This window comes from Colias eurytheme, chromosome 24 (assembly GCF_061535395.1).
Source record: "Colias eurytheme isolate Ceu_HAF_F1 chromosome 24, ilColEury1 Martin Lab GWU primary, whole genome shotgun sequence".
In the NCBI taxonomy this organism is placed as follows: domain Eukaryota; kingdom Metazoa; phylum Arthropoda; class Insecta; order Lepidoptera; family Pieridae; genus Colias; species Colias eurytheme.
This window is the reverse complement of record NC_143003.1, coordinates 3,374,960-3,387,341: the sequence shown is the minus strand read 5'-3', so window position 1 is coordinate 3,387,341 and position 12,382 is coordinate 3,374,960. Positions and strand designations below refer to the sequence as shown.

The following is a 12,382-nucleotide window of genomic DNA, read 5'->3' as shown; positions in this document are numbered from 1 at the left end:
TATTTGGGGTGGTTTACATATCCAATTCCCACTTATCTCTAAAATGATTACATACCTACCTTGAGTGAGATTCTATGATATTTTACTTGTATATGTAGAAAGTTTCTAATTTCGCTAAAATAATCAGTATCACACCGAAATAATTCTTACAGTGTTACCTTTAAATAATTCTCATACCTATAACAAAAATTCTGTTATTTCAGCGAGAAAAATAAAATGAATCTTATTAAAGCTCCAATACTTTCGTGACTTTCGTAATAAGATAACATCAAACAAAATATTCGGCAATTTACCATAAAACCGAAATTGTGTGATTTCTCAATAACACTTTCTATGTAAAAATATAGCGGAAACTCAATACGCTTTTAGTAAAACAAACACTGATGGTTGTTCCACATTGGCTCGATTAAATGAACAACTCGGAATAATTTCCGTGTAAATAGAGAGTATTTCGCAATTTTAATCTGATATGGAAGCTTGGTGTTTGTAGTAATAATATTTGTATGAAGTAATCTTTTAAATATAAGAAAGATACCTTCTGTAATTTAATATTACAATTTACACCCAAATTTATAATTAGTTCTTACCGTTTTTTTATTAATCAATATAAAAGTTGCGTAAATCTGGTTGGGACAATGATAAAGTACCTACAGATATTGTAGATTATTTTTCCAAATTTTCAATTTTTAAAATCAATTTCATTCGATTAAAACTTCTATTAAATACTGCTTAATCATGATAATACGATAAAGTTATTGCACGAAGTTTGATCACCTCGAGCTTTCTAATTTTTTTTATAAAACTTTATATTTACATAAACTTTTAACAAAACAAACCACATGTGTCATAACCTTTACAGTTTACACTGTGTCATAGCTTATGCAAGTATGTACATACGGTTTTCTAGGACCACCTACGGAAGTTTCTATCGTTATTTCTACACTAAAGTAGTACTATTATGTATTATTTGACTAAATGTTGTTTTCTATTTTAAAACGGTGACAAATTTATTACGTAACTGTCGTTAAAACTGTACTTGCAATTATGTTTTGAAGAAGAAAATAGTTGGTTGTACCTACTTTATTAAAATAATTGTTTGTTCATGTTTTTGATAATTTGGATAATTTGCGCAATACATATTTTATAATGCATAAAATGAGACAGTTATCATTAAAATGCTGCTGGGATTAAAAATAATATAATTTGAAACTAAAATCACCAAAAATTTAGCATTCTTATGCTTCGAAATGGCAATATGATAAGAGACTTATCTCTATCAAATCTTCGATTCGAGACGATATCCAGCAAAGATAGATAAAGAACATCTCGACAGACGAGATTAGCGATTGCAAAACCGCACTCAAATCGGTGTATTCATCGCACAAAGATAAATATTACACAATATATTCCACAAATGTTATTTATATACTTATTATCCAACATTGTATTACCATACTTTTATAATTGAAGGGAATGAGAACTGAAAAACAGAAATTTGCTGATTATAAGACCTATCCGACAAACACAAAATTTCAGAAAAATTTATGCAGCCATTTATGACGGGTTTGTTAACAAATACTACTATTTCATATACCTATATCAGATAAACAATTTCGTTCGTGTTATAACGAGATCTCTAAAAATATAAAGGAAAATGTATATTTAATCCAGACGTATAAATGCATCAAAACCCACTTCAATTTATACATAAAATTACTGTACATTTATGAAAAGTCACATAAAAGTACTTGAAACATGTGTTAACCAACATTAATTAAAAAACGTCGAGTCAGCACGACTTTTGAATGCTCTCCGCGTATGAATAATAATAAACTAGATTTTATAGTAAAAAATAAATAAATTTAAACTTTAAATGTTTCCGTACTGAATACATAATTTATCGAAAATTCTATAAAGTATATAAACCGTATTTATTGCTTGCTTTTAGGTTAAGGGGATTACTATGGTCAAAACCGGAAAACACCTTATACATATTGAATTTTGTTGAGGAAACTGTTGGTACGATTGTCTTAAAAAAAATATATGTGATACTCAAGGATATAATTAACAAAGTGTATTGTTTACTTTTCAGTTTAGAACGACCTAAACATAAAAAAAATACATAGAAATCAACCCCTTTTTGAACATAAAACGCATTTTGTTAGGAAAACGGCTACATATTTATACATGAAATTTATACCAAAAAATATGTTATGATATTTGTAACAATTTGTATTGATTGTTTTTTCAATTTTCATTATTATCGTTAAATTATCAAGAAAAAACTCGAATTTATAATAAAACCCACATAAAACCTCACCTCTATTGCATATTTTCGACGAAATTTGACGGTGTCAGTTCGACTCGGACGGGGGACTGTACGTGTACTGTGGTTTTTTTTGCAAAATAACGCTAAAATTCACCGAATTGAATGTTTTGTTAAATTAAACCAGATTGTAATAGGTATTTACATGAGCAGTTCATGAAATGAAAGTTAAAAATATGTATGTAAAGATATAAAAATCTGTTTGTAAATTAGTTTTGTTTTTGAAAGGCGTCATTGAATAATATCCAGTGTTGATAATTTTTGACAGTAAAATATTATCAGAAAACACATACCTACAAAACAGTAACCAGACTTTCCCTGTGCCTTGAATATTTTTTAAAAAAGATTAATTGCTGTTCTATCATATATTTTAAGGGTCCAAAACAATCCAAAGCCGGGAGATACTGACACAAAATTTGTAACCGGATGGCGGTTCTACAGTGGTCTTAGTACGCAATGACAAAAAGAAAAATCATGGTCAGAACAGTGGTACCGGCATACTAGTCGCGTGGGCGTTAGTCGAACTCGTCGGATAAATTACGGAAGGCAAACGATTTGTAACACAAAAATTTTAGGATTTACCGATAGCCCATAAAAAAGAAGTAGGCGGTAGTGTCATGCCATACTTTTCCGGTGTAATTTTACAGCCCACAATACCGACGTGAATGCGTTGATTTAAAAAAAAATTCAACCATTTGTACCAGGCTAATTTTTGCACAGGTAATCATCGTCCAGTAGCCATGTACGAAAATCGCCATGCCATACTTTTCAGACAGTTCCAAATGGTCGCCATACCGCCGAAAATCAGCAATTTTTTTTTATATTGTATAAAATCATTTAATTTTATATTATTGTATAAAATCGTAGGAAAGTCAAAACTGACATAAACGTATAGCAACATTTTTAGCCGACGCCATTATAGGACGAAATTCTCAATTCAACTGAATTTTTTGTTGGTTCCGTTACCTCCGCACTTTTAACTGGGTGAACCGATGATTTCTTCTACACTAATATTATAAAGAGGAAAACTTTGTTTGTTTGTTTGATTGTAATGAATAGGCTCATACAGGTAAATTAGCTTGGAGAAATTTTTGCATATGTAGTGGTGTGTATATTACTCAGATCTTAGAGCGCGTTTCCACTATATCGTTCTGGCCTATACAAAAATGTTTCGATATCCTAACATTACTATTTAATTTTATACTTATTCCTAGCAACACTTTTGTTTTCAATAAAAACAAGTTTTTATTTGAAAGAAAATGGTTTTGACTTTATAAAAAAAAATATATCATTCAATTTTACGTCCTTGAGCAAACGACAAGGCGACTACCGTGAAACAATAAAATATCGTGTCCATAATAATTTGTTTCATAATTAATATTTGACCATAATAATTACGAAACAAAACAAATAAATAAATCGTCACTTGATAGTGGAAAGTGGAAACACGCACAAAACCAGAATAAACCAGTTTACGCTGTCCGCAGGTGCCACGTGCAGTCGTTTGGTAGCGTTAGAACATAAAGCACATTTCATTCAAAAATTATAATTATTATGTACGTAGTTTAATTGATAAATTTTGTATTTGTTGATTGTTGTTATTATTTGTTATTATTGTTATAATATTTGTTGAAGTGAATTACATGTCCCGCAGCCGGAGGCCCCAAATGAAAACTCAGATGTACTTAAAAACTACATTTAATAGCTAAAATGAGACTTTTACACCCATGTCTGCACGATGCAGACCGGAGTTAAAGAATGAATTTATACAGTTTAATAATTATAAAGACGTAAGCAGGGAAATCGCATCCACATTCTATTCCCGTGCGAACGGCGTATTCAGCAGTTTTGTATGAAGGCAGGGCCATAACTAGTGTTTAATTTGTGTGTAAGTGTTGTAACTTTATATTGTTAATTCAATATGGCTCCAGTGTTAAAACATGGTCGAGGCAAGCCTTTGACTTCTCAAACTAAAGAATTAAACTTTAAATGTCGTTTCTTTTTCAGGTTAGTAAATTTTTCATTTTAGTAACATTGTTAATGTAAAAGTTATATGTATGTTAAATGTGCAAATATTAAAATAAAGTCTCATCTTTTTCAGAGGAGAAACACATATAGTTTAATTTAAAATCCCTTATATATACAGGGTTACTTGTAAAACACCGGCAACCTCGCAGGACAAGATAGCTAACATCATAAGTAACAACATTTCGACTTTTGATAATTTGTTAGATTTTATTTTCATACAAAAATAAATATTCATTTAATTTTCCGTCTGAATATTATAAACTCTACACCTCCCAAAAATTACGTAAACAAAAAGCGAACGAGAGGGGGAAGGGGGCGTCGCGTCGTCCATCCGATAATTAATAGAACATAGACTTACAAATGTAAGGAGAGTACAATAAAAGTTTAAAAAATCATTTAAAAATAATTTATTGCGTTATGCCAAAAGTCGTAGAACAAATGTTGTTACTTATGATGTTAGCTATCTTGTCCTGCGAGGTTGCTGGTGTTTTACAAGTAACCCTGTATAAAATAAAAACTAAAAATAAAATGTTGTTTTATTTTATTTGCTGACCATACACTACTACAAACGCAAAAATTTCTCCAAGCTAATTTACCTGTAAACTACTGGACCGATTTTAAAAATTCCGTTCACCATACAAAAGCTACATTATCCACGAGTAATATAGGATAGGTTTTATCCCGGAAACTCCAGGGGAACGGGAACTATGCGAGTTTTTATAGATACCGACACAACTAACACTGTATTCTTTGTACGGAAGGTATGACCCATATCAGTCATAGTCATAGGCTCTGGTAACTTCAGTCGCAGGAAAATCACTCATTTTGTAATGTGTTCAAAGATAAACAGTAGAAAAAAAAACTCAGTTTAAAACACGTTATAATATTTTTGATTTGAAGCTGCTATATAGTCGATAAATAGGCACCAAACTCTTAAAGGGGTATAATATTTTAATGTTTAAAAATCGAAACACATTTTATTTCTCGTCATCATTTCAAAGACGTAAGGGATTTAAAAAATTAACCCCGAACTAACTACAAAATACATAACAAGTCGAAAAAAACGTGATTTCTTGTCCGTTCCCCTATTTTTTTCGGTGTGTGTAGGTTGCATGCATATATTCCTACTAGGTATGAAGAGATATACAGAGAACGCTAAATACATTTGCCTGGTCACCATTACCATTCGATACACCATGACATGGTAGAGGCCGTTCTATAGAATTACGTCAAATAATGTACTCCATCTTTTATATCTCTGTAGGTGAGATGTTCTCCACCCTAGCCATCATCAGGTCTCCAGAATATAGTAGAGTCCGTGTTGAATAAAATTAATTTCTAAATCGGTGTTTTCTTAACTGTTCCCCACTCTAGAACTTATAATTACTTGCTTAGTCATTTTAAGGTCTCCAGAATGGGTCATGTAGTAGAGACTTTGCTTATAACGGTTAATGTTGAAAGATGAGTCTTCCTACATTACATTTACAACATACATAGTACACAATATTTACTATTCATAAATGTAATATGTTACTGCCTCTCAGAGAAAACATAAATTAGGTAGAAACCACTAACACATTACGATACAATACGATACAGTATACAATTCCATAATCTTTGGTCGATTTTACTTCAACAACGATGTATATTTATAGAGGGCGGTTAAAAAAACAAATTCAAATGTAGTGACAGAATCATTAAGGTCGTTGAACCGTGTAATTGCCTTAAGGTGATGAATTAATTTTTCTAACATTTACGGCCCTTTTTAAACCTTCGTAATTTTTATATTATTAAAGTTGTCGTGATGAAAATTCTTGACAAGAAAGTTCAATAGTAACACAATACGTCTACCGTTTTAGAAACATGATTCCATGATATTTTCTCGATAGAAAAAAAATACAAAGTTCTCATTGTTATTTTTTTTTAATCTCTGGCATCTTCAAAATAACAAACGTAAAGTTACGACTTTTTGGATATTAACTATAAAATATACAACCTATACGTCTACCGTTTTAGAATTTTGAAATATGCGATGGTTTTGAAATAAACAAGAAATACTTGAAATTAGCGCGCGACCAGCCAATATAGCGAGAGCCGCCCTGTACCTTCCTACCCCGATCGCTGCACGAGTCATTCCCGCTACGGCCGTCACACGGGGAACTTGTGTCGCTCGCGCCATCGTAAAAAAGGGTGACAACACAATAACACAAAATGAGACAAATGGGGACAATAAAGAAAATAAGAAGAAGAAACATAAAGGTTGGAGGAAAAAGAATGCTTACAATTGGAACAAATTAATGAAGTAAGTTGGTTTTATTTTAAATTTGATGATAATTGTATTATAGACGATGTTTGATATGTACCCCTGTTTTAAGTACATAACGAATGTGTAAGATTTTTTCATTTATAGCATAAATAATCTTTTCAGAAATCCGGAATCCAGAAGGAAAATAAACCCACTGATTGTTCACAATGTGAACCCACTCCTTCGTAAGTACCTTTATTCAGTCAAAAATGTATGTTATCGACGCTCTACTGGTTTTATCGCATGATTCCATTTTTAGCAAAAAGCAACAAAGTGCAAAGAAATAAAAAATCATGGTGAACTTAGTGGAAGTATGGTGGACGTAATATGGAATTATGGAACAGGAGCTCGTTGGAGTAGTATTATATTTTAAAAAAATACGAAAAAATTTCAAGAATTTCTTAGTAGGTGGTAGATAAGTATGTTGTATAAAGAATTTGATGTTGATATTTATTTCATTTATACTTACTACACCTGTGCGGGAAATTGCTTAGTACTAAAACCGGTTTATATTCATATTTACATAGTAATGTGAGTTTTCATTTCGAAAAATTTTGTGTAAGTATATTAAATTGAGTTTCTGGGTGATCTGGAAACACAATTGGGGCCGGAGGATGGCGCTGCAGTCACTCCTCCTAATCACATGAACCGATTTGGATGAATATTTGTGTGCACATTTCATTGTTGTGGGATGATTGGTTGATTCGTTTTCACATTAGCTAATATTATGTATTTTTGTTGTTAGAAAGTAAACTTAATTTAATGTTTATAATACATTATTATTGGTATAAATAAGCCAGTGTTCGTCTCACATTGCTGTACCTGCCTACCTATCCTACCAGGGCCTAACTTTGTTCTGGCTATTTTATTTTGATTATTTGTAATGAATAATTACAATTATAATAGAGTGCAAAAAATAAATACATGCGTCAATATATTTTGTGTTTTTTTTAAACAATTTTTTTATTTAAAAAAATATCATTCCGACCGCGGCTTTGCCCGCGTGGAATTAGGTTATATCGTGAATCCTGTTTTATCCCACAGAAGTGTTCAGTTCGGATAAAAAGTATCCTATGTGTAAATCCAGGCAATTAGCTATATTTTATCAAAATTGGTAATGTAGTCTTGACGTGATTAAGTAACAACTAACAAAAAAATATACAAATTAACATCCAAAGTTTCGCATCAGTTTTACTGTATTAGCGATATCTTCCACTCTTGACTTTGACTGAGAAGAATTAGGGTTTATAACTTCTTTCAGAAATAGTTCATTTCTGGGCATGATGTAATATCTACGTCAGCATCAAATTCTATCTAAATCAATTCAGTAGTCCGCGTAATTAGGTACCATTTCATTTTTTCAGAGTAACAATATTTTTTGTTATTTTAAAGATTATTTATAACCTGTATTATTTTGTAATAAAGTAAACATTACGAAATAATAATAATTAATAATTATTAATAATGTCCAAGTAGTTGTTAAAAAGAAGATAATTTTGTGTTTATAAGCAAGAAAATAAAACCAATAAATCAACAATTAAATATATGTATAACAATATTATAACTGTATGACGACTCCATACATGTTTGTCCCGAGTCGGCCAGCGGCAGCGCGGCGAGTATACAAGAATGACTTCGCGCACACCCGCGTTCGCGATAGCGAGCTATTAGACTCCGCCCGCCAAGCAGTGGATTTTTTTTTGTGTATCGTCTTAATGCAAGTAAATAGCAAGTGATTGCTTCTTCGTGTTGAGATTTGAAACAGTGTATTGAATGCAAACTACCCTCATTATAAGCTTTTATATTAATGCTATCGATATATCGGTGAAAATTGGTATGATAGTGATAGAAAAAAAAATCAAATATTATGGGCCAAATAATCACTAATATACATTTATGAGGACACTATTTTATTTTTATCGTACCTACATATTTTATTCTATTAATTAAATGTAAACTTATAGCTAGAGAGCTAGCGCAAAGCTACCTGTATGTATTTGACCAGACCTGGATTTTTGTGTGTTGATTCCCCTATACCTACTATACATGAGATGAGGAGTCACTAAGCCCAGAGTGGTGGACGGGGCGCGCGCTCAGGTAAGACAGGTGGAAATTTTTGGCGAACTTTGAAACCATTTGACCACGTCTGCCATTTTGATATTTGAAAAAAGATTATTATTACTATCGGAAAATAACAATGGCAGACCATTATCACGCGGATAACATTCTGGCAGACACTTATGAAAGTGCTGAAAAAAATACAATTTTGAAAGTATTTGACCAGATCTGCCATTCATATATTTTATTTATTAGGGTCTTAAAAACTTATTTTCGAAACGGCAGACATTTTCATTGCGTACAGACTTCAGCAGACAACAAAACTTTACAGACTTCAGCAGTCAACAAGACTTAGCTTCTTTATGGTCAGATGTATACAATGTACTACGTTCCCTGACCTTACATCAATGATTTACTTTATTAATGTTTTTATGGTCATTTACATTTAATTTTGAAAACTATGGAATAAAATTTATAAATTTGATGATACAAAACTAAATACATTTGTAAAGAATCTCAAATATAAAGTTGTGTTGCAAATAACAAATCCTCATTTAAATATTTAGTTTATTTCTTTATTTAAGAAACAATTAACAATTACAAAACAAGATAAAAAAAACACGCATGCATTTATTGAAATGTTCATTCATCATCACTATCGTACTATGGCGTTGTGTGACTCGTCTTCATAATCCATTGAATCGGATTCTGTAAAAGTAAAACGTAAATTATATAATAAAAGAAATGAGTAAAGTCAAAAATAATTATTAAAGAGTTAATCATTATAAACTTACCTAGTAAGGCAATGCCTTTGATGTCGCACGATGCCGCCGCGCCGCCAGTGTAGGTACTTCTGCTGCTACATGAAAATATGCTAGGGTTGCAACAAATGGGAAATAAAACAATTGTGATTATTACTATTATGATGTTATCATTTATTCATATATACATTCAAAACAATTGCGATTACTAAATCTGATGTAATTATTTTTTCATAAATATGTATATAATTATTATTAATTACATAATATATTGCACTGTGAAATATTTACGTATCACTTTATTTTTGATGTTCTTAATTGTCTTTTATAAAATTTAAGTGACGCATTCGCATTGGGATCAACAATCCGATAAGAAAAGAATGGAGACAACATATACATAGCTGTGATTTCAATTCTACAGATACCAAATATACAATCTATCTAAAATGATACGACGGATGTTTCCTGCGTTTTCTCGTCAAAATACCGAATCAACGTAATTATTGTATAGTAGTTGGGCGTGAAAGTAAAAAAACAAATGAAGTGTTTTCCATATGATTATTTATTAAATTTACGCGATTAAGAATAATTCCAACGATACAATTTAGTAACCGAGAATTCAGAGAAGGATTAAAGAAAATACCTGCCTGATCATTTTATCAAACTCTAAAAGAATTATGGTTATTTCGCATCACTCGGTTTATTAATTTGGTAATAATTATTAAAGGTAGTTACAAGTTACAACCCTAGCCATTGAGTCGAACGGTAGGCAACACAATATCGACTTTGTGCGGGTACATATGGTACATTTCTTCTTGCTGTGAAGCGTAATTATTATTATTAAGATTTTTTAGGCTATTTATAGCGTAGTAATTTTCACTTTTGCATGGAAGTGATGTATCTGCTAGTATCTAATCTGTACTGAAAACATCTGGCAATAACCGTTAGAGTGGGAACCGAAAAGAGCCCTCTCAGGTATAAAACCTAGACTATTTGAATGCTAGTAACTATATAAAATAAAAATACTATAGGCTAGAGTGAGAATAATATTGATATATATGGAAAAAATAGCTACAGAGATAGTCTGACCATGTAGTAGCTAGTTTTTGTTGTCTACTGAAGTCTGTACGCAATGAAAATGTCTGCCGTTTCGAAAATAAGTTTTTAAGACCCTAATAAATAAAATATATGAATGGCAGATCTGGTCAAATACTTTCAAAATTGTATTTTTTTCAGCACTTTCATAAGTGTCTGCCAGAATGTTATCCGCGTGATAATGGTCTGCCATTGTTATTTTCCGATAGTAATAATAATCTATTTTTAAATATCAAAATGGCAGACGTGGTCAAATGGTTTCAAAGTTCGCCAAAAATTTCCACCTGTCTTACCTGAGCGCGCGCCCCGTCCACCACTCTGGGCTTAGTGACTCCTCATCTCATGTATAGTAGGTATAGGGGAATCAACACACAAAAATCTAGGTCTGGTCAAATACATACAGGTAGCTTTGCGCTAGCTCTCTAGCTATTAGCAAAAAAACAACTTTGCAATTCAAAAATCTGATGAAACTTATTTACAAAATGTATTTGAATATCCAAAAGCATGTATAAAATGTATAATAAATACAATTTATACTATGTATCGTCGCTAGAGTATATATTATATGGTATCGTTGCTTAGACGATAATACATACATATATGTATATCGGTTGCGCGGGCGCATTAATCTTGCAACTCGTTCCGAACTCGACTCGATTGAAAGTGATTCATTTCTCTCGTCTCGATATCGCCATATCAATGTTTTTCTTATCTATTGCAATTCTGATTATGGGTATGCGGTTTCTAAGTTATTTTCTTTTACTTTTTACCGTTATAATCTTGTTGTGATCTTGTTATGTTGCTTTTGTTTTTGCTGAAGAAAGTAATACATATATATATATATTAAGTACGTTTCTTTTTATTGAAAACCTTTCTTTATATTAATCAATGAATACTTGAGAAGTGATTACATATTTTGAAATAATATGATTTTTATTGATTATATTACTGAAATTCTAATATATATATTATAAAAACTATATTATAAAAAAAATGTTTTGATATTACAGCTCTCTATCTTATATATTTACTTTACTTTTCATTTAACAATTGTATTATATAATCAATAATAATTAATAAATTAGGTATAATCATTATAGTAAGAACTTGTTTAAACTAAAGGTCGTTGACATTTCTAATGATAAGATTGAGAAAACACAAACAAAAGCGGGTTCCGTATGTTTTGTACTATTTAAAGAGAGATTAGGATGAATGTACAACGGGCATGACATTTCTTTTAACTTCTACTGTTGTTTTGGGAATACTAACTAATATATATTTATCTATCTACTTATGTTTTAAAATTGAAAATATTCAGGAAGGTTTTATAACACATCACGCTACGACCATTAGGAGCAAAATCAATGGAAAATGTTGCAAAAATGGGAAAAAATATACATTTTGAGAGCAGACGACTATGGTCAGCCAATTCTATTTTAAACACTTACCCCTAAAAGTACCTTTTCATTTTGCGCCCGGCCCGGGTAAGGACCCCGGTTTGTTCCTTTTAAAAGATATAGGACAAGGGCATCCCTTTTCATCATTTGACTCAATCATTTTATTGATTTAGGTATGTCGCAAATAGACATCAATCTTTCCGTATATTAATCCCATAATAGATTTGATATAATTGGTAATTAAATTATCACGTGTCCAAGAGAATGTGAACACCCACATTAATTACTTTCTAATCCTATAAATAAACATTTTCCTTCATTAAACATTGTTTTGCTTTAAAGGTCATAAAGGCTTAATCCCATGTAATATTATAATATACCTACTCTTCCCATACGGCATACCTATTAATAG

The 12,382-nt window shown here is 31.2% G+C and overlaps 1 protein-coding gene and 1 long non-coding RNA gene across 2 annotated transcripts in view; both read left to right on the top strand.

The window, feature by feature from the left end:
• CRMP (Collapsin Response Mediator Protein) overlaps nucleotides 1–12,382 on the top strand; it is a 49,524-nt gene that overhangs the window by 10,410 nt on the left and 26,732 nt on the right. The window lies entirely within an intron of this gene.
• On the top strand, nucleotides 6,075–7,594 carry LOC149897910 (uncharacterized). Its single transcript, XR_016458126.1, has 3 exons — nucleotides 6,075–6,656; nucleotides 6,783–6,844; nucleotides 6,919–7,594. It is a non-coding gene; the product is annotated as an uncharacterized LOC149897910 (long non-coding RNA).